This window comes from Eupeodes corollae, chromosome 1 (genome assembly GCF_945859685.1).
Source record: "Eupeodes corollae chromosome 1, idEupCoro1.1, whole genome shotgun sequence".
Classification (NCBI taxonomy): domain Eukaryota; kingdom Metazoa; phylum Arthropoda; class Insecta; order Diptera; family Syrphidae; genus Eupeodes; species Eupeodes corollae.
In genome coordinates, this window is record NC_079147.1 from 214,090,834 (window position 1) to 214,113,307 (window position 22,474).

General features: G+C 31.0%; 1 protein-coding gene and 1 long non-coding RNA gene across 3 annotated transcripts in view; one reads left to right on the forward strand and one right to left on the reverse strand.

The window, feature by feature from the left end:
* LOC129941381 (uncharacterized) overlaps positions 1 to 22,474 on the reverse strand; it is a 39,994-nt gene that overhangs the window by 16,629 nt on the left and 891 nt on the right. The window contains exons 2-3 of the mRNA XM_056050009.1: positions 21,977 to 22,134; positions 17,341 to 18,721 (exon numbers count right to left, since the gene is read on the reverse strand). The gene's annotated coding sequence lies outside the window, so the exon portion shown is untranslated. The remainder of the gene's footprint in view (positions 1 to 17,340; positions 18,722 to 21,976; positions 22,135 to 22,474) is intronic.
* Positions 18,156 to 19,873, forward strand: LOC129941392 (uncharacterized). Of its 2 annotated transcripts, none has more exons than XR_008780853.1 (3): positions 18,156 to 18,272; positions 19,422 to 19,526; positions 19,781 to 19,873. It is a non-coding gene; the product is annotated as an uncharacterized LOC129941392 (long non-coding RNA). The 2 variants fall into 2 exon arrangements; XR_008780854.1 differs by lacking the exon at positions 18,156 to 18,272 and adding an exon at positions 18,438 to 18,569.

A 22,474-nucleotide genomic window follows, 5' to 3' on the forward strand; every position in this document is an offset into this window, starting at 1 on the left:
ATCCTATTACTCCAGGAAATCTAGTTTTCTGGTAAAAATGAATCTTCGATAAATTCATCTCGTCATTTGTCATATGAGCCTTAATCCATTGTGGACAGATACGTTCTTCTCCTACGTCTAGTACTTCTTTTAATACTGCCGAAACGGTTGGCTGAGCAAGGCCTAAATTAAAAAAATTAAAATCTTTACCACTGCACTTTTGGCAACTTCTTTCTACCATGAAACGTAGGGCGTTTGAGAATTGGTGGGATTGCGGAGGAACGCTGTGGTTGTTTGAAAAAATCTTTGATTTCGTTAAGCACATAAATAAATGCGTCTTCATTGAGTCTAAAATAACTTATGAATCTGCAACAAAACGAAGACATTAAATCAACACTTCTTATCAAAGAATTTGTTTGCAAATTATACTTTTTGTATGGAAGTTCCAATAGATGGAAGTGATCTCGAATATATTTTCTCATCAGCGCAACATTGAGGGGATTTTCTTCTTACGAATTTACAAGGAACAAATCAATAAAGCTTTCCATTTCGTATTGTTTTGTCTTTTTTATAAAATTTTACACCGAATTTAAAACTTCGAAATACCTACATACGTATGTATTTTACTTTTCATAGCTGATTTTGACAAAAAAAAAACACATAAAAGTAGGGAATGTAGGTCTACTCAACTGAAAAAAGTTGTCTCCCATAATACGATTTTTTTTGTAGTTGTATTAGAAATGAGTTGTCCATAATAATAGGACTGGAATTCGACATCTGTCAAACCAATTTGATTTTTAGGTGAAATGCCGACATTTACGAAAATGGATCGAATAACTATCGCACAATGCATACAAATAGTTAAACCATAGTACAAAATTCTGGGAATCCTCAAAAAATTGAAGAGAGGCCATTACATCCACAAAGTCACTATGCGCTCTTTGGTCCGGAGGTGTGATTGGTTCTTACTTCTTCCAAAACGACAATGGAACGACTGTTACCATTAATTCATAATGGCATAATGGTGATATGATAACCGACTTTTTTTGCCTGCTATTGAAGATGCGACTTGAAGAATATTTGGTTTTAACAAGACGCCACCTCATGCCACACAACTCTAGCAAATATGGCTTTATTTCAAGAGACATTTCCTGGCTGCGTAATTTCCTGTCGTGGCGATATCAACTGGCCACCAAGATTATGCAATTTCACACTTCTAGACTTTTTCTGTAGGACTACAAGAAAGACCGTGTTTATGCAGATAAAATTTTAACTTTTGAGTATTTTAAAAACAACATTCGTTAAGTCATGGCAGATATACCGACCAAAATGTGTCAAAAAGTAGTCGAAAATTACCTCAAAAGAATCAATGCTTGCAACAACTCGCGTAATGATAATTTAAATGATGTAGTGTTTCACACATAATGTCAAAGTTCAAACTTTATAATAAAAAAGAAATATAATGAACAAAAATATGTGTTTTATTTAAGTTTACTTTTGAAACCGCAAAATGGATAACACTGTACTTTCTAGATGCCTAACTTAAACAAGTTACTTAAGACAGGTTTCAAGCTCCATAAAAAAAATCCCTAAAATTAGAATTTAGAATCGAATTTTAATTTTCAAAAAAGCAACTAAATGATGACTAAGAATTACAATCAACTAAGAATTGAATAGTTCATTCCAATAACGATATTTTATTTACTTTTTCAAAGTACATAGGTACATCACCCCACTGTGACATTAGTGAAGTTTTCAAAAACACGTTTTCTGTTTGCTTTTACAGAGATGTAGAAACATTAAGTTTTCTTTTTTTGTATTACCTACGTACATAGGTACATATAGCCGGGCTTTTCTCTGTTTGCTTTTACGCCATATGTACATGAAATCGAGTGCTGAGGTGTCTCTTCTATTTCCGACTCTAGACTGCCCTGAATTGCTTTAACGAGTACAACACATCCAGAGATCATATTGGTATTTGTTGTTTTTATTCGTATTCTTTTTCTTACATTTAAAAAATATTTATATAAATGGAGATATATATGTATACAGGTAAATATATTTTATTTTCGTTTGTTTTTTGAAGAAAAAAGTATGTGTGATAAGAAATTGTAGTAGATTTTTGTAGTTTTTTTTCTTTTGTTTGTAAATTCTCTTTCTCTGGTTGTGCGATTTATTTTGTTTGCTTAAAAGCAATTCTCTAAAAAGGGAGATTCATATAGAAAGGGGTGGTGATGGGGGTGGATAGGTGAATGGATTGATTCGGATGATATTTGTTTGGTATTTTGCCTAACCGGTCCGTGATTCGTAAGTTAATTAAGATCAGAATGACAATAAATTAATAGGTACCAATTTGAACAAAAAGTATTTGTTTTAATTTTTTAAACAAAACGTAGGTAGGTATAAATATATAGACATATGTAGGTACAATTTAGTGGATTTCAAATGTTTATTTAAAGAATAACAGAACTGGATCTCAATAATGTTAATTTTTTGAAAACTTACATACCCACATCAAAACCATGAACGAGATATGTATTTTATTTTAGTGATTCTTAAAGTGGTAACCCTTAACTCTAATTTTTGATAAAAATTTTTTTCGAGCAATCAGTCAGTGTGGGTTTATGAAAAAGACATGCGAAAATCCATTGAAGACAACAAACAATGATAAGGTACTGAAAGAATAACATGGAGTACATTTTTTTCAATTTTGTTTTATTAAACAATGTTTCAGTTGGTTTGAAATTATGATACCTAAGATAATTAATTGGAAAATATAACTACCTACAAAATATAGAGAAGAATGCGCTGCTAGAGGTTATGTACTAGAAATAATAATTTAAGGTGCTTAAATACTTTCGAGTGTTAGCTACCCAACTATTTTGAATATGTGTTTTTCTTGTCGTTAAATTATATTGCATAACCTAGTTCCTCGAATTTTCGAGTGAGATATTCTCTATTGAGAAATAGGTCCGAATTCAAACTTTCGCACCCACCACATTTTATGTAAAATTAAATGAGACTAACTTCGTGAATAATAGTTGTACAAATTATAAGAAAATATAATAAAGGTATATAAACAATATAAAACAAAAATAATGTTTAAAATTTTAAATTGTGTGTACACAATTAATTTGGTTAACGCCAACAACAATCATAGTTACGACTATAATCAATTTTAGTCTTTGTTTTAGGTAAATCTTCATTAAGATTTGAACGTTTAGAAGAAAAAACGATCCTTCTCGACAAGTTTACAACAATTTTTAATTGAGTCGAGTTAATTTAAAAGAATACGGATACTGGAAGAAATGGAACGTATTCAACGGTACTTTTTCAAACAAATTTTTTGTTTACCAACTACGCTATCTACGTCGAATCCGGTCTACAATTATAACGTAATAAATCTTTAAGCATTTCCTCACAAAAGTGATGTATAGACCTGACGGTAACCTAAATGTACAAATACAAATCCAAAGCAAACACATTTAACGTTTTTTTTTGGAAATCCCATATACATATAGCGCAGTGCCAAAAACGATCAGCAGTGTTTTCAGACCAGAACTTATTTTATTTTATTTGTTTCCATGTTTTCCCTTTTGTAAAATTTAATCTGAATGGAATAAGAAGAAAAGGGTTTCGTTCGTAAATTATAGTCTATGTGTAGACTTTCGTGTGCAACAGATGGCGCTATACTTGTTGACACTAGATTGTTGCAAAATAACAAATAAATGTTACAGCTTATGTCTAATATACATTTTATTCTTAAAGGCAGTCGTCCTTCAGTTTTGAAACTGAGCTGCCATAAAATTTTGTAAGACTGTATAAAAATTGAAATCAATCATTTTTGTCACTATAGTGTTGTAACACTGTTGAAACCATCGGTTATTAAATTAAGACAGCTAAAAGACCTTACATTGATTCTTCAACAACGCGTTGGCTTAGAAGATGTTACACAGTTTTCTATGACACCAAATTGATACAAAATGCGTTTTTCCTAAAAAAAATTCTGTCGAAAGCGCTTTTAACTTCGTCACGTTTTTGTTTCGCATTAGTTTGGTGGCAGATGAAACATGAAATCTTAAATCTCATTGAAAAATGAAATGAAAATACTTAAACACAAACTACTTATCTGACTCTTCAAACATGCATTCAGTATACATTAGAGTTATCAAATTTACAAACATTTATATTCGAGACTCGTCAGTCAAACGTTAAAATTCTACCCGTTGTCACGATTGCCAACTTGAAAAAAAGTTTGTGTCCAAATTAAAAAAATTACTACTTGTAGGTAAAAATGACCAACATACTCTTAATTCAAGTCCGAAAAATTTGTAAACACAAATTAATGAATTCTTCACATTTTTTTAACGTATTTTCCATATTATGCAGATGACAATTATTTTATAATTATATACAAATAAACTCACAAAATCCCTAACAAACTTAATTAAAAATTAGATTAACTCAAATAATGATAACGAAATAACAAAATAAAGGGTTTTATGATAACATCTAAGTTTATAAGCTTAAAAAATGTAAATGCAAAAATATAATTTAAAAAAATCTATTGCTCTCCATACAATAAGGCTATTTTTTTATTTTGAAACTCTTTGGCCCGCACGTTATCAAAATTAAGTATACTCCTTAATTTTTTTAATTAAACTAATAATCCAAAAAATTCAACAAAAAAAGTGACTCCTCCCTAAAATTCGCATAATGTCAACTTTATCGTTGAATGTGTTTTTTTGAAAATTAAGGCATTGTCCATTCCATTGCTTCATCTTTAGAATAACCCTGAACCAAGTTAGAAAAAAAATCGAAATCCGACAAAAAACATTTTGGAGTTATTTTGGATACATTTATTAAATCATTATTACTAAGGTCAAATTTAAAAATTCTAAATAAAAATGTAAAGCGTTTGTTTTATTAAAAGTAGTAAGGTTCGATTTTGAGAATGTTTACGGCTTGTGTAATGCGTAGATAATTCTCTTTGTTGCCTAAGTCCAATTCAGGGGTGTCAATCCGTAATTTCCGAAACGATAATCGTCAAAACGATTATCATTAATTAAATTAATTAATTAATAATTTGGTTCATGTAACTTTATCACTATCGTCTCGTTCAATCGTTTTCAGTATAAGTTCAATAACTTGAAAATGTTATTAAACTTGGGTTTTCTCTATGGGAAATTTTGAAAATTTGCAAAAAACGTATTGTTAATAAACATACCAATTATTTTGTTGTTATTGTCACTTTTTGTGTTTTCATTTGTTGCCGCCGAAGATAAAACAATAATATGAAAATGTATGTTCAATGTCTTTTATTTTTGTAAATCAGCTGCAGTAATAAACCCACTTTGGTCAAAGGGAAGGAAGTGAAGACTTTTTTTTTACCCACAGGGAACATAACTTGGCTTCAAAAATATTTAATGTTTCCAAAACTAATTTGGATTAGTGCTTTGTGCAAGAGCGATACAAAAATCGTTGCCTGTCGAATATACCAATGTTCCTACGCTCCAAAGATTCAACAAATTTTAATATTGAATGTATATATGTATGTATGTACATTATGTATGTAGAACGACGACCGTCTGGCAAATTTATTGTTTATAATATCATTATAAAGTAATCTTTTGCAATTCCAAAACTACAAGTGTTTTATTTATTTAACAACAATTAAGAGAGATTACTAATGTTTTGTATATAAAAAAATGCGTAACCGAATTTATTGTATTTTTTTGAGTTTGATTTTCATTTTTTAACAAAACTAAACTTTTTTGCTTCAATTTGCTTAGTTGTCAACGGAAATTAATAGCAGACGATACCTAATTAGCTATCGTGCAAACGCTATCACTTTGACGATTATCGTCCTACGTGAAGTGAGACTATCGTCCAAACGATATCGTCGTTTATATTTTAAATAGTTATTATTTACACAAAGTTGCTTAAATTAGTTTAACCGTTGTTTCTTTTAAGCTAAGTGAGAATGTTAAAAGAACGTTTTCGTTACTCAAATTGTCGAACATCTTTTTTCGTTTCTGAAAAATATGACCAAATGGAATACAAAAAGGACCGTTTGACAAAGTGGAAAAATAATGACCAAATTTGGTCACAGATGACCGATATGGCACCGTGCCCGTAATTGGGTCCTACTTCTGCTTTTATTTGCCATAAAGATTTTTTTTTAATGCGGGTAATTTCATACTTCACAATATTTTTGCAAAAAACAAACACCTATGATATTTTTTTTATATTAAAACTTTTTATGTTTATTAACTTACGTTTAATAACGTTTGTTTCAAAACGTACATACTTAGAACAAAAGATTTCTCTTCAAAACTTTTAACTTATCCACCTGTGCGAAGTTGTGGATTTAAAAACAAAAATCGTAACTGTTTGCCACACAACAATACAATGAATTCAGAAACAAGTTAAAGCAATCTTGATTTTTAGGAACAAAAACAATTAAAGCAAGAAAACGGACATAAGCACCGGTGTATAATATAGAAAACTTTAATTTTTATTACGGAAAGCTAGATGTTCTTAACTTTACTTTAACTTTATATATTTTTAAACTAAATTAAGAATTACAAATTGATAATTTTGTCATACATTTTCTTTTCCCAAGAGTATATTTTCAATATCACCATAAATTTAATTCAGTATTGAAATTTTGCCCCGAACATAATGAAACGTGATTAAAAATATTTTATTTTAAATTTATATGTTGTTTGAGTGAGTAAATATTGCTTTTGCGAACAACGATGAAAATCGCATTTGCATTTGAAATCCAATATACCTACCTAGGTAGCCTAAAAACCAACGTTTCCAATCAAAACCCAATATTTAAAAACAAAAATCACTTACCTACAAAATCTACCTAAATAAAAAGGGGCGGTGTGGTTATGCGAAATTCTTGCAAACAAGAATAAACACGTCACCAGTACCGAAGCACTCAATAAGCATTTTATATTATTACTATTGTTAGTGTAATCCACAACCATACAACACAATCTGCTGTGACTTTTTTCTTCATATTTTTGTGTTGTTGGCGCCAACAGCCTTGGCACATTGTTTGAGATGAAAATCAAAAAACACAATTTTTACTTGACTTGCGCATTAAATGAACAAAACGAAAACTATCGTGCTGGAAAACCCGTCTGATGCGCTCTGTGTTGAACTAGGCAAGAGAGAAGCGTAGAAAAGGAAATTAAAAACAAATCTTTAAATCTTCTGGGTTTTCTTTCTACAGGAGAACAAATGCGAATCAATAGGTTAACTATTACTTAATTTGTTTTTGTTTAGTATTTTTATGATTCAGCTTTGGAACTTATATAAATCGAAAGAAAAAAGAATTTAAATAGGTACCTACCTCCTATGCAATGTGTTCTTCTGTTTAAAACATTTTTGTTTCAAACTTTAAAATGATTTTGTTAGAAGAAAATATACCTAACGAGTAGAGTAGAGCGATAGGGTAGGCAATATTATACAACCCGTATGACTGCGAGCAAGATAACATAAATAGGAATAATAATTTACTGGGAGTTCAATGAAGACGAACTTATATTGTGCAGTTATAGAGTTGCCAATAATTCATTTTGAACATGATTTGATAATAAGTGATTATGTACATAAACTAACAATAGACAGTGTCGGGAAATGAAATAAGACCAACTTAGTTTTATCATATGAAAGATCCTTTAAAAGTGGATATGTAAATAGAAACAACAACAAGAATTTGTATCTAACAGCCCTATTCTGCTATTCACGTGGATCGTATATTCGATTCACCAATTCGATTCCCTTTCACACTGCCTTTGCACTCTGCTATCCATCGGGTGAACTACATTATCCCAAACCAATATGTTTATGCATGTTTTTTTTTTATTGCAACAGTTTAACAGTATTTAACATATTATAGAAGTTTCAACTGTAAGAACTGAAATTTGTATGTTTAGAGTGTTTATTTCGGCTGTCGAATGTATCGCTAACCATCTTGCCTCATCTGATTTGAATGAAGTGTATTTCCAGTAGCAAAAGGAAAACGCTTTCAATTTGAAGCACATTCTGCCAGTGGTTAAGAATTGAGTGCAAACCAAATGTTTAAATTGTAAACAATTCACTTCGCTTTATTGTATGCCACCACAATATACCTAAATCTCAACCTACCTCAGCAAATTTTAAAAATATGAATATTATAAAAATTGACTGAAAAAAACATGGACAGTTTTTGTCAGCCAAACAAAAGCTGGAAACAGTTTAAATTGTCAATATTTTAAGTGAATTTGTTGAAATACAAAGATACAAAGTGCCGTAAATTGTTAAATAGTAAGCGAACATCGAATCATTGTTTGTATTGAACGCATCAATTTGAGAACTCTATTTCAGGTACACCTGCAAATGTCTCAAACTCTTGCATACAAAATATAGATAAATATTTGTATATAATTACAAAATTGCACCACACAACACAAATACTGTAGTTAACTGGTATCATTATTTTTCTTTAAACGTCAAAACAAACACTTCTTAGAGGTCGGTTATAGCTACCATTAAAATCCATCAGTAAAATTTGAAACAGGAGGAATCTGAAATGTTTAACTGATGAGCGTTTATAGCAATCAGTAAATTTACGTCATTAAATTAAATGTCGCTCATAACATCGGGCCCAGCTCCTCAGACAATTTGTTTTACTTTAGCTTTCATCAGTCAAATTTGTAATGATGCAATCGGAATAGAACCAAATTGGAACACCAACAGTAAAACGAAATGGAATTTGTTTGGTTTTTGGCTGTTGGAAAATGAAATTTCATCATTAAAAAAATAAATTAGTTTGTTTCTTTTTGAAAAAAAAAATACTTGAATATAGGATTCATCTTATTGCATCAATCTTTTGCTGAAAATAAATCTGTAACATGTTCAAAAACTGAAAACAAAAACTTGACTGATAGCTATAACCGGCCCCTTACACCAAATCGCTTGAAAATGTGTTCGTAGTTTTTGAGCGAAAAACTTGAGAGAACCTTCAAAAGACTAGCAAATATCTCTTAATTGTATTCACGGTTCACTTTGTGGCACTACTGTAAGCGCAGTGTTACACATGTAAAAATTAACAATTGCAAAAATTGTATCAGAAGGAATTGAGGACATTTTCCTATTGAATTCGAATCTTTGTTTTTCTATTCGCAGCTATTGTATTAACTATCGTTCATTCGCTGTGCAATGAGTATACTGAAATTGCTTATGAGGAAGGTCATAAGAACTAAATATTTATTTCTCAGTAGAACATTGAAATTTTTTGTCTGAATATGGGTTACTAGGGATCTTAAATTTAAATACCTAGGTAGTTTTTTTCAAGATCTTTTAATAGCCAACAACTCAAGGATTATTTTTGGTTCAACTTCTTACACATGTTTATGTTGGAAATAAACTGGATAGATAAGTAAATGCTTTAGAATTATGTATGTACATATATATGTAGGATCTGATTTTATATTAATATAATATTTTGAACTAATTAGTTTATAATTTTATTATTCAAAGGAAGTTATTCTGTCAGATTGACATAGAGGAACTAAATTAGGCAGATTATATCCAAACAATAGGGTATACAGTGTCAGTGACAAAAACTTAAGCAACTTTACTCAGTTGTTTTTATTTTTGGTGTTAAATTTTGAAGATTGAAATATTGTGTAATCCTTTTTTTTTTACTAAATGTTCGAACTATAACAGTTAGAAATATATTTCTTTAAAGCTGTTTAACAAAATAAGCCACTAAACGAACTTTGTATAAAAAAGCATATTGAAAACATAATCAATTAGTTTAAAGATTATGTGATCAAACTTTTGTTATGATTCAATTTTGCATGTCATAGTTATCAAGAACACTATCGCAATTTTCATTTACTTGGGCCAAGAAATCATGTCTACTTTGGCAGTTTCGTGGGAGCTTCTTTTCGATCTGCAATCTTCAATAGATTCTGAGCTTAGTTATTTCAAATGACTAGGCAATATTTTTTACCTGAAACCATAGTTCACACATTACTGATGTGCAACATGCCGAAAATTTGCTAAATTAATTTTTTTTAAAGAGTTAACCTCCAAATCTTTGGAGCGCACAATTGCTTTAGTTTAAGCCAAAACACTATGTGTAAATGATTTATGACAATTATTTACAAACAGAATTTTTTCATCAGAAGTCGAATAAGCCTGTTTTCTGCGCATTTAAATTGTGCGCCAATAAAAAAACGAATACAACAAAATTATTATTAGGTATTATGTTCATATGTATTTCTAAAAATGGGAAGGTCTTTGAGATCTTAAAAATACAGACGAGAATTTCTAGTAGCAATTACATTTTAGAATGCAAAATTGCAAAAGCTTGTCACACTTAAAAATTGAACTATTTCACACTTCAACAATGAGTTAAGGAACTATGTAATGACGTCATACTGTTAAAACCCGTAGTAATCTTGATACTTGATAGTTGTTTTGAAACGGCAATAAATAACGATTTACAAAAATACTTAGAAAAAGAAAAGACCTCACATTTACCGCGTTTAGAAAGAGAATTGAATCCTAATTGAATCAGGATTTAGCGCCGTATAGACCTGGATCGGATCGAAATAGGATTACTTGACCCAATCCCATTGAAAGATGTGAATCGAATTTAAATGGAGTATTTTTAGTTCTAAGCTGAATTAAAAATTTATAAAATTTGAAATTATGTAATATGAAAGCACACAAAAATAAAACCAATGTTATTTTGATTCCATTTGAATTCGATTACTCGATTCAGTGCCTCCATATACTTCGATCAAAATCTCTATTTGATTCGATTCCTCGATCTCCTCTTCTAACCAGGGTAATTGTGATATGATAAAGATTTGTTCAGTTTTTTTGGGGCGACTTTCCATTACCGCATCACGAATTTCCTCCTGATTTTTTTTTTACAGTTAGATAGGGGTCTCAATAGAACATGTTTTAAATATTAGGGCGAGGAAACAACTTTAAGTCATAAAAAAAAATATTTTCTTTTTCGGACTTAACCCTACTTTTTTGTATTGCATTTTTTGAGCTTAAACAAGTTTTTTTTTAATTGATAGCACGGCGTACTAATAGCTAGGTATGTAACCCCCCTGCTTGGGGTCACTATAGGATTTGGGGTGGGTGCGAGTTTGGGTATATGCAAAGTACTTTTCCATTTGAGCACGAAAATAAAAGAAATTACCAAGAAAAAAAAACAAGTATGGCAACACTGAACAAAAAACAGGGAAGAAATGTCAAAATCAACCATTTTTGAGAGTTTTGTATGGATTCTTGTTTCGAACGTCGAACAGTGCGGTCGCATTCATTCGTTTCTCGTGACATATTTCTATTTCTATATTTCAAGTAAATTAAAAGTTAAATAAAATTTGCAAAAGTGTATTCCAAAATCAAGAATAGTTTTTCAAACTCTAACTCCGCTGTTTACCATAGTATTCCCTATATTAAGGTGGTTCGTGGTAAAAAAAGACGGGCATTTTTCACTCCAAAAATGAATGACTCTGGAGGGTGGCCGCAGAAGCCACCCGCGAAATTTAACAAGGGCATAGCTGGCTCGAGCGGTGCGGCCAAAAAACCATCAGATTTGCTTAATAAAGCGGATATTAATAAAATCTACTCAAATGTAGAGGGTTGCTATAATAATTTTGTTTCCTCAGAAAATATAATGATGGATGAAACTCCAAAATCCAAAGTGGATATTAATTCAACCGTTACAGACAAAGTAACGGATCATAGTTTTGTTGCATCGAACAAGTTGCAACAATTGCTTGCAAACGACAACGACTGCTTTATAAAAGTAGTTGAAAGGAGAAAGAGAGCTGCACAAAACAACTTGCCATCCTCTTCCAAAAAATCAAACACAGAGAACATCAACAACAACAACCGATTTATTTTACTTCAAAACCAAGACAAGGATGAAGATAAAGAAACACCTAGTGACGTTATTAACCATCAGCCTGAGGGAGACAAATGGTGTCCATACATCAACGTTTCGGGATTAAATACCATCGCAATTCATAAATATCTTATGGAAAACTTCACCGATGAAATGAATCTCAATAGAGTGCAACTCGTCAACCGTGGTCATGGAAATTCGGCAATTCGAGTTAAAAATGTAAACCTGCATAACATTCTGTTCAATAATTTCAAAGAGAATAACAAAATAGAAGGTTATTCATATACACCTAAATCTTTGCGAAATCCTTCAATTCTGATGAAAGGCCTAACGGGCTGCTACCCCCCCAATGAGGTAAGAGAGGAACTTTTAAAATTAGATAATTCCTTAAATATTATTCTTATTAAACCTTTTACTACTAAATGGTCAAGAGAAAATAACTTTGACCTTGATATTTTCATGTGTACTGTCGGCAGCTATGTTGATATTTCTAAACTCAAAAAAATTAAATTAGTGCTTCACCACAGAGTTTGGTGGGACTCTTTCAAAAGAGAGGGCCCATTACAATGTTACAACTGCCAAAGGCCTGGTCATGGCAAAAGATATTGTGCGTATAAGCCAAGGTGTGTAAAATGTAATATTTCGCACGATGTCAATAATCCGGAGGCGTGCTCAGTTAAAGCAAATGAGGATGGTTCCCTCTCAGAGCCATACTGCGTTAACTGTGAAATTTTTGGTCATCCGGCTAATTACAGTAATTGCCCTAAAAGGATTCAATATTTGAAAAATAAAGAAAAAAGAATTGCACTTAGCAATAAAATTAAATTTTCAAGAGTGGCTCAGGTCAATTCTGTTGTTTTTAACAACAATCAAAAGATCTCTTACGCAGATATGGTTAAAAATAACATTTCAAACCAACCTGCCAATAACAAAACATCTGTTCCCAAAGTAGGTTCTTCATCTATATTCGGTGATTTTATGAATGAATCTATAAAACTTTTCGGTTTGCCGATCAACATTTTGATAGCAAAAGTTAAAGTTTTTTGGTCGGAGTATCAACTCCTAGACGAAAAAGATAAAGCGGGGAAATATCTCGACTTTATCATGAATCTTTCACCATGAATATAAAAGCGCTGTCCATTAACCTTAGTTCGCTCGTCTCCAATGAGAAATGTTCGGATTTGAGCCTTCTTATGAAAGATATTAATCCAACTGTAGCTTTTCTTCAAGAAACACGTTTAGAATCAAAACACAAAAAATACTTCAAAAATTACAAATTTATTAGAAACGACTCGGGTGTAGGAACGGGTATTCTTATTAAAGACTCCATTAATTTCTCTAATATATCATTTAATAATAATATTATCTCAGCTACAATTATAAGTATTCAATCTAATGACAGAAACGGACATGTAGACAAAATTGCTTTAGTCTCGATTTATATTCCAGGTAATATCGGACATTCATTGCATCAGGCTTTGGACGATTTGTTTAGTGCGATTTCAGATTTTAACCATTTTATTATTGGCGGTGATTTTAACTCCCGTCACCCACTTTGGGGTGATACAGTCACAAACCTTAATGGCAAAAATTTAGTCGACTGGTATCAGAATAACCTATTTAATGTTGATATTACATCTCCTGGTGAACCAACTTTCCCTAGGTCATCATCATGTATTGATTTCTTTTTAACTTCTCCAAGCCTGACTACCAGCCCAATCCAAATTCAAAATTCTTCTTGTATAACTTTAGATGCTATCTCCGATCACTTTTCAGTGTTACTAGTAATTCATATTATTAACTTCAATCCTATCCCTAGCATGCATGAACTCCCCAGATCATTCAAATTCACAAATTGGACTCACTGTAACAGAGATCTTGAAAGGTTAGTAAATACTAACTTACCTCCAAATGATGTAAATCTTTCAAATGCAGATATTGACAGCCATATCGATTATCTTGCAAATTCGTTAAATGCTTGTATGTTGAAGCACTCCAAAAAACAAACAATTAAGAGTTCTTATAAGAATATCAGTTCAAGCTCGCTTGACCTTATGAAAATGAGAAAGATCTGGAAAAGACAACTTAAACGGATATTTCATGCAAATGGAAATAGAATAAACCCAAATTATACCGAACTCTCTTCCCGAATTTCATGTCTTAGCAAGATAATTAAAGATAAAATCAGAATTGATCTGAACAATAACCTTCAAAGTAGGCTTCGTAATCTAAGACCATCTCCTATGGTGTTTAGGGAAATCAATAAAATAACAGGAAGACATAATAATTCAGATCCTTCGCAGTTACCAATTCTATTTAGGAACAACCAGCTTTCCACAGACTCTGAAAAAGCAGCTGCTTTTCAAAACTTCTATGGTGAAATATACTGTAACAGAAACTCATTAATTAATCCATCAGCCGCTTCTGAAATTGCTTCATTAAAAAATTCTTACCTTGCATCTCATATTAACTCATCAATTATCTCGTTCTCACCTTTTAACCGTTCAGATCAAGTCTCTTCAAATTCATTTGTTTCAACCGATTTTATAAAATCTACAATTTCGAACTTAAATAATAAAAAATCAGCTGGTCCGGATAAGTTGTCTAACTTTTTCATCAAACAATGTCTAAATCCAATTTTAACTCCCTTAACAATTTTAATAAATAACTGCATAAATAATGCATACTTTCCTAAGGCATGGAAAAAAGCTATTCTCCTGCCAATTAAGAAAAAAGGTTCTTGCAATCAAGTTGAAAATTTCAGACCAATTTCACTTCTTTCAAATCTCGGCAAAATACTTGAAAGATCAATTTTTAAACAAATAGAAGTTCATTGTGAAGACAATAATATCATACCTAACACTCAATTCGGCTTTAAAAAATATCATTCCTCCGAGCATGCCATCATGTATCTTGAAAACATTATACTTGAAAATCTGAGAAACAAGGAATGTACAGTAATGTGCTCCTTAGACCTTAAAAGGGCATTTGATTCGGTTTGGCACGACGGCCTTATTTTTAAAATGATCTCACTCAACTTTCCGTTTAATACAATTAAAATAATTGACAGTTTTCTAGCCAATAGATATTTCAAAGTCAAGATAGGTTCATCTTTTTCCGATTTGACACAAATTTGTACGGGCATCCCACAAGGATCCTTCTTGGGCCCCTTTCTATATAATATCTTCACGCACGATATACCTTCTTCATCTGGTGCATCCAAGTCCATTCAATATGCAGATGACACTTTAATTTTTGCTGCTCATGAAAGACCCCACACCGCACTTAATGCAATAAAATCTCATGCCGAACAGTTACTGAACTATTTTAACTACTGGGGTATCTCAATAAACTTCCAAAAGTCCGAGTTTATTTGTTTTAGAAATGCATCGCCAAGAGGCCACCATCTGGCGGTTAGGGAGAGTAAACTTTTAAAACTTGTTATCAACGACCACCCAATCCCTCTCAAAAAACAATTGAAATATCTGGGTATAAACATGAACGAAAAATTAAGAATGAATCCTCATGCTCGACTCTCGCTTAATAGAGCAAAAGCGGCAGCAGCCCAGTTAAAATATTTATTTAGATCAACATTTGTTGAGAAAAAAACGAAAATCCTCATGTACAAATCTCTTATCAGACCAGTGATTTCATATGGATTCTTAACATGGTTTAAAATATCACCAACGGTAGCCAAGGAGCTCCAGTTATTCGAAAGATTCATCTTGAGAGCATGTCTACACAAATATAGAAGACCTGGAGGTAAATGGTTCAGTAACTTGTCCATTTACAACGATTCCCAAATCAAGCCTCTCCTTGCATATTTAACAGAGCTAGCCATCAAAAGAATTCATACCTACAATTTTCACGAAAACCCTCTCATTAAAAATATCTATACTACGAATATCAACTTCGCTGTCGACGATAGGTACTACGCTTCTCCAATCAGCTTAGCCAATGCTTTGACATCTCAAAGTTTTATAGTTCCAGTCAACGAGTTCCTCTCTTCCTTCTACGGGAGGGGTAGCCCTAATATATATAGAGGCTAACAAAACTAAATGTAAAATAAAACTGCCGCCTGGGGTTGGATTGGACCTGGAAATTCCAAGAGTTCATGACTCTGGGGATTTGTAGGTCCTTTTTGACTCCAGGCGGCACAGAAACAGAAACATAAATAGAAATATAATTTCTAAATATATTTACCAAAAGTAATATACATATCCTACATATTAAATATAAATTTTAAAAAAAATTAATTATTCATTATAAGTTAAGTTCATACCAAAATGTAATTAAAAAATATAAACAAAAATCACAAATGATATGTACATGTATATATACAAATGTAATATTAAAAACTAAGTCTGTATCTACTTCTTAAAATATTAATAAAATCTAAGAATAAAGATTTGTGGTGTCAGTTGAATCGTCCCTTGTGGAAGAATTTCTCTCTGGTCGGTTTGACTGATGCTCCCCTTTTGTTTCCTAGTTTTAAGTTTTTATCTAGTTTTAAGTCCAATGTACAAAATGAATAAGTGCCTGAGCAACACTACTACCTTAAGTAACTCGCTTTTTAACACCAGTACAAAAAGAAACGTGTTTTAGTTCCTCTTTTTCATTATAATAGTATCTTAAGTTAAGCAAGACCAAGTCTAAGTCAGCTAAATATTTACTTTTATTTTCCTCTTAGTTTTAAGTTTACAAATGTATTAAATGTAAAAAAAAAAAGTCTCTCAATAAATGAGAGTTTTGTATGGAAAAAAGTGAACTTTAAAAATTAATTAAAAATAGAAATAAATGTTTCCTCGCTCTAAAATTGCTATAGTTATTATTTATTTGCACAGATCTATCGAATAAAAAAAACCGCGAGTCGAAATTCGTGCTGCGGTAATGGAAAGTTGAGCCGTTTATTTTGCCAATGGAAAAAAGTAGATAGTTACATCTTTCGTAGGGCAAACAAAAAATATCGAATAAAAATAAACAAAGGCACAAATTCTCCCAACATGGCAACACTATCCACAGAAATCTTTTTACGCGCCATTTAAAAACCTCGAACTCCAACAAGACATATCATGTTTTCTGCCTTCCAATGAGTTCTTAGATTTTCTATAATTTCGGGTTTACCCAAGAATTACTTTAACAAAGCTACACTTCACCAACTCAAAAACGAAATTACGTGCGATAAAATCACATTTTTTCGGAAATTTTAACAAAAATATGGGAAAAAAAAGAATTTATAGAAGAAAAATTATCAAAGCTTCCTCTTAACTTAATCCTAATCACTCTCTCTCTCTCTTTCACACTCACGGATTTCGAAACTCACGATAGAACGAGATGCCAAACCAATGTCGGACGAGTTCAAATTGAAAAAGAAAAATAATTTGTTTTTGTACTCACGGGATTCATAAAGCACAAATACTTACTTCAAATTGGTTTTTAATTATCCAAAAATGTAATCCAATTAAAACGACGTTTATTTATCCACAAAATATTCTAATCGAATCGCAAAATAAGATTTATCCACTCAACTCGTTCGTTATTGCTGCTGCTTGCTTTCGCTATTGCTACTTTTGCTGCACTCGCGCGACACTCTTTCTTCTTTTATTTTAAATTCAGATTCTTCTACTTCTCTCGCACTTCTTTTCTTCTTCTTCTTCTTCTCGCTTCTACTACTTTTTGATCTGAATTTTCTCTCGGGTTATATTTTTCCTTTCACACAATTTTCCAATAATAAAAAAAAATTCATTACATACTTTTTCTTCATATACCGCAAGAAAAATTAATTTTATTTCGAAAGAATTCTATACTTCACGAAAAATTATCCATTTTCTGTAATGGAATTTTTATTTGGTTTCTTTTTCCTTGTAGGTGTTTTTATTTTTTATATAATTTCACTTGGCTTAAACGGAAATGCTATTTTTGTAATTCTAAATCGCTAGACACTGGTCTGGTAGTTAGTAGTGTTGCTCTTGTTTTCGTTACAATTTTTGTTCCTTTTTGAATTTTTGTTGGAATAAATTCTGCAATTTCGTGGTAAACTATTTCACTGTTTTGCTTTAGAAACACATTAAGCAAGTATTTATGGGGATTTGATTCGATAAATGCGTTCGAATTGGATGGAAATTTGAAAAGAATTATCCGCCTCGAACAGAGAATCGACAAAAATGCTCCGTTTTTCGATTTTTCACGCACAAAACAATGGCGGCCGACAAGATAGTAGGATTTTTTCGTAGTGGCCGCTGTACATAGAACTTGGGAACATGGCTGCTAGAGGATGATTCTTCTCTTCAAAATGTACTGTTTACTCTCTTATTGGCTTGTATATAACCATCTCACTCGGATGTACTGTGCAGTGGTAAGGTAGTTTGTTTTTTTTTTTGGCTTTTGTGGGAGCTATACCGAAATCGAAGTCGATTACCGAATCGAGTATCGTTTTGATGTCAGCAGACTTCCACGTTTTTCTTTATTTATTAACACTTCTTCCACAGCACAACACTTTCAAAATTGTTTAACTACAGTATTATTGTTGTTAAAGATTATTTTTCAATTTTATATCTTGATAATTTCGAGTAATTTCAAGAGCATAATAAACCACGCGCACTTAATTGAGGCGTTAATCATTCGAATTTCGAAGTTCAGATTTTCGAATTAGGTTTGTTTGTTTTGTTTATTTTGAAGTTACGGACCTATTACCGACACCGACGCGAACATCGAGTTCTTACCGACGATGGAGAACATTTTTCTTTCACGAATTAACAAGCCGCGCGGCAGACAGATTGATTGACTTTTTTTAAATTTATATTCCTGAAATTAAAGAAAAAAATATGATTAGTTAATTTCTTCATGAGTACATTGTTAAATCACACTTCATGACTAAACAAATTGTTAGAAAAGATATTTTGTTCCTCTTTACTCAAAAATTTAATTCCAGGCTTAAAATAAAAATAATTCTTAATGGCTCATTTATAATAAGTTGTCGGGAATTTTAAAGAAAAAGACACCGAGATCGATATATTTATATGAATACAATGCATTTGTTTTAAATATTTAAATATAAATATGTATTATATTTATTCGGCTTTTATGTTTCACAAAACCGATTGTGTAAAGGAGCGGTTCACGAATGTCTTCATACCTGTATTAAGTTATTTTCTTAAGTTTTTAATTAAACATAAAAAGGATATTGATATTAGTTTTTTAAATTTTCTAATTAATACAAAAATAAATAAAATTGAATTGAAGATAAAATAGATCTTAGGGCCGAAAGGCATTAGTAGTTAGTGTTATAGTTTAACTTAGAGTGTTCGTATGGGAACGTATGGCTAGTTTTATGAATTTTTGTCTAGCTTTAAGATAGGTTTAAGAATGAATTATCTCTATCTAACAATATTTTCCAAATACATGAATAGAAATCCAGTATAAGGCTTAACTTTACAAAAAGTATAAAAATAAGAAATAATATAATAACCCCCGGCGCACATTTCTTTACATGTATATTCGTTAGCTCGAAAAAGTCTCTAAGAGAAAATTTTGCCTTAGCCGTAGTTTTGTATACATGATGTACGTATATTTGGGGATAATGGATTTCCATTTATTTTTTGAAGAAATGGTAATTATTTTTACTAATAAATCCACTTTTGATTTAAAATTAAAGTTTGATGATCCTGTGTAAAAATTACAAATTTCCGAATTTAATTTGTTTTTGTTTTATTTTGATATTAATGACTTTGATCTTTTTCAAAATGACATCGATTATAAGAAAGGTTGGTAAAATTAAATATTATATAATTAAAAAAAGTATAACCAAGTAAATATGTTCTATTTAATTAGATAAAGATACATTTTAATTATTATAACCGTTAGACATTAATTTTGCTCCGATCCGAAAAGTCTTCGAATCCCACAGGACAGCGCATTAGAGGAGGACCGAGGGAGTGACCTCACCAACTTGGAGAACGCAACTGGAGACATCTAGCTAGGGACCGAGCTAGATGGAGATGTTTTTTTGGTGACACCCTAGTTCACACTGGACTAAGGCGCCACTTTAAGTAAGTAAGTATATATGAAGGTTTAGTTCTTTTTGTTTACGTCTTTCATAATAATGGTTCACAAAGCTAGTGGCTACGTAGTCAAGGGATTCTGATTGGCTAAATCTAACTACAAAAGTAATTGAAATTTCCTCTTCGACGTAGTGTAAAAATTTCGCCTACAAAGTTCGTGCACACTGGTTTTGACGTTTCACAATCAGCTACTCGGTAAGGACATAAGGATTCAAAATGAAATGAATCTTTCGGAATTTAAATACAAATATAAATCAATCATATTTTATCTTATATTTGGTTTTATTGAATTTAAAAACAAACAAAAAACTACTTAAAGTTTTGAAAACACAAAAGTTTCTTATTTTATATAATTTGTATTTGTCATTACTATGACAGTTCCGGATTGACTAGCTTTGTAATTCAATTTTGCATTGCATAGTGGCTACGTAGTCAAAATTCAACTAGCTTTGTGAATGTGCCCAATTACTATCTTAAACAAAAGCAGACGTTCGCTACACCTTATTTATCTTATTTGTTGTTTCATTTAACATTTAAACTTTTTTTAGGATATAATTTCCCAAAAAACCAGACATACAGACAATATGAAAGTCGACCTCAATAAAGGAACATATATAAAAATGAAATTTGAATATTTGAAATGCCTAAGGTACCGTCAAGTAGTCTAATTTAAGATAAGAAATGCAAATTTTCAACACTGAGCATTTATCGCTCTTAATATTTTTTTCTGTGAAATATGCCTGCATGCATTACGGTTGCAGTACAAAACAATTTTTAAATTGTACCTTTTAAGTTAACAATAATTTATTCTTTGCCAAATATAACTTTAAACATTTTCTTGTACTAATATAAAACTGACCCAATGTTTTCACACAATTTTCAAAAGCTTATATATTCTTTTATGCAAATGCCTCTGAGCACCCTGCAGCATTAAGTTTTATGCTACACTCTTTTGTTTATGTTTCAGTAACAGTTTTTGGCCTCTTGTTGTTATTTACAATGTTATTGAAGACCCAAATCATTTTGAAGAAAATAAATTACATTTTTAATTTCATAAAAACAGCTTTTTTTTTTATAAAAACAGCTTTTTCAAAAATTTCAGTATTTAAATACAATTTCTGTGAAATGCAAACTGCAGATTTTAAATTTAGTTTAACTCAAAATCACCAGAAACATGAAAAGAAGGTTTGTACAATGTACAGAAATTCAATTAATTATTTTGAATAAATACAAATACACATTTATATAATACTGAAAAATGCTTATTCATTAATTTTAAAAAATTATATCTGTTGATTTTGGAATTGTGAAAATTCCTGTTCTTGATGATGATTTTCGATTAAGTTTTAATGTAAATTGTCTTTTTTCAGGTTAAATTCTTGAATGAAAAACATGGCTTATCTTCAAAAACCTACACAAAATGGCATAAGCCACTTTTGAATTATATGAGTAAGTAAAGTAAGTAATTCACTCATTTTAATGTTTCGTTTTGCTTTTGGTACATTGTTTATAATGTTTATGAATTTTGCAGTTATGGCATTGCCGCCAACTTGAACTATATATTATGTTAGGACTTTCACAATGTCAAGGTAAAAAATTCATTTTGCTTACTTCATTAGCCTCTCACTTGTTTGAAAGTGGAGATACCAATCTTTTTAATGAATCATTGAGCATTTATTTTATTTTGATCCTGCAAGTTCAACAAATTTTGTACAGGTATATCTTCTAAAGCTATAATACTTCCCAAAAACAACAAAAATATGAATTTTATTGAACACCTGCTTCATATTATTACATTTTGATAGCTTAAAAGAATCAAGTTTAGTTAAAGTCTTATCATCAAAACTCTCTAGGTAAATACCTACCTAATTTATTTTATTAAAATGATAAATATACCAAAAATATTATTTTTTGATCCATGTAGTTACTTCAAATCAAAAAATACAAAAAGGAATTGTAGGGAGCTACTCATGAAGGTGAGTTATAAAATCATACTTACAGATTTAATTGTTGTCCTCATAATTATTCCAGCTAAAGGATATTGAATTCCTTTGCCCAGATACGACAACTCAAGTCATCTACCATTTTGTTTGGACAACTCCCACCGATTGACACTTCAACAGCACTCTCGTTTAGAATTGTTTTCATTTTGTTGATCTGAAAATGGAATTCATTTAAATTTTATGTGAGTAATGATATTACCAAACTCTTCTTAAACACAATTACTAATTAAATGTATGGTAAACAAAATGACTACATTACTAATAGAATGAATATTAAACTAAAGTTTTGGGTGAGGAAAAGCAATGCATGTATTTTCCATTGCATTGGGGATAACACTCAGAAAGACATCTCTCAAAGTCATAAGCAAATTAATTCAATAATTTTGCAATTAAATTATTAATGAAAAGCCTTGTTAAGCAAAGAGAAATTATGTTGGAATCAACTTGTGTCCATCGGCATCAACTCACCTCTGTCCAACGCCAATGAAATTTAG